This window comes from Lissotriton vulgaris, chromosome 3_1, assembly GCF_964263255.1.
Source record: "Lissotriton vulgaris chromosome 3_1, aLisVul1.2, whole genome shotgun sequence".
NCBI lineage: Eukaryota > Metazoa > Chordata > Amphibia > Caudata > Salamandridae > Lissotriton > Lissotriton vulgaris.
Window position 1 is genome coordinate 1,664,741,669 of NC_141689.1, and position 1,522 is coordinate 1,664,743,190.

The window sequence follows — 1,522 nt, forward strand, 5'->3', positions numbered from 1 at the left end:
GCAACAAGGTGCGTGCCGTGGGAACCCGACCAGGTATTCCCTTGTGAGATACCCCATCCAGGTACCAACCAGGCCCGACCCTGCATAACTACTGAGATCGGACGAGACCAGGTGCCTTCAGGGTGGTATGGCCGTAGGCTGCAGGATACAAGGTGAGAGTCAGGCATCCCGCCGCAAGGGGCCCAAGTGGAGAACAAGCAAGCATCTGCCCAGAGTTGCAGAGTGTGAACCCGTGAGACGAGTAGGCACCGGCATGAGAATTCTCGAGTCCATGGAAGTATGTAAGCCCAAGACCCACCGAGGTGGGGAATCGAACCCAGGTCCAGGACCAATCTCAGTTACCGGGACTGCCGCCTCCAACCCCTGAGCCACACAGCTCCACCAACATGGAACGCTCCACGAATTTGCGGGACCTCCTTGCGCCGGAGCCGTGGCAATCCTCTCTGTATCTTTCCAATCATGTATACGTGCCGCCGGAGCGAGCACTGGAACAACCGCGGGAACCCAGCAGCAAAGCCACAACCCCCGAGCAAGCAGCCTCCTCCGCTCCAGAACCAGGCCTGCACAAGGAGGCAGGCCAGCCGACAAGAGCCGGCTCAACACCGGCGCCGAGAGCGGGGGACCCAATCACTGTACGGGAAGATCCGGGATCGGCCAGGTGGCTCGAATCGCCAGCTCGGCCAAGGAGAGGGAACCCGGGGCGGAGGATCCCGCCGGGAGCCAAAAACAGGAATGCCCCAGGACATGCGTGGCAACCCCGCGCGGGTGCCAGGCACCTCTACACTGCCACGTATCAAACTAAGACCAAGTGCCGCCGAGGCGAGCACCCAGGAGTACCCTGGCCCTGCCCAAGCGGGTCCAGCCGCGATATTAGAGGGCACGGGGGAACGCGCACCACAGACCGAAAAGGCCAGGCAACAGGCCGGGCAACCCCCAGGACCCGGAAGGAGGAGTAGAACCCGGGCAGGAGGGCCCAGTCCCCTTCCGAGGACAAAGGCACCTAGGCAGCGAAGGAATAGATCCGGCACCGTCGAACCGTCTTCACCAAGCCGGACCCCGGGGGAACGCCCACAGCACCAGGACGCCTGACCCGACCAAGACCTGGGGACCCAAAGCCCCCCAATCATAGTCAATGCGCGGCTGAAACGAGCACAGAAAAAAACAACGGCAGGTCAGGAGGACATACAGCAAACTCCGAAGCACGAGGAGCAGCGTGACCTCCGGAGATCCCACCGACCCCCAACGACCCGGCGCCAAAGGACGCCTACCCCCCCCCCCCCTGAATGAACCAGAGGGAAGTACCGGGGCCAGGCACACGCCCCCCCGAAGGAGAGCAAGCCCGATACGAGGACCGAAGGGACCACCGTACCTAGGTCAGGGAGCCGACGGGTGAGAGACACCGCCAGACGTGAATGACGAGGCCGAGAGGAAGCGAGAGTGGGGCCCCCCCCCTTCGCAGGCCGGCCCCCCAGGCCACCACACGGACCCCGAGCCCCAGGTCCGGGACAGCCACGTCCCAGGA

General features: G+C 63.9%; 1 non-coding gene across 1 annotated transcript; it reads right to left on the reverse strand.

Annotated features, from left to right (window-relative positions):
* Positions 1–380: 380 nt before the first annotated feature.
* LOC147728321 (U6 spliceosomal RNA) lies at positions 381–486 on the reverse strand. Its single transcript, XR_015309697.1, has one exon. It is a non-coding gene; the product is annotated as a U6 spliceosomal RNA (small nuclear RNA).
* Positions 487–1,522: the final 1,036 nt, after the last annotated feature.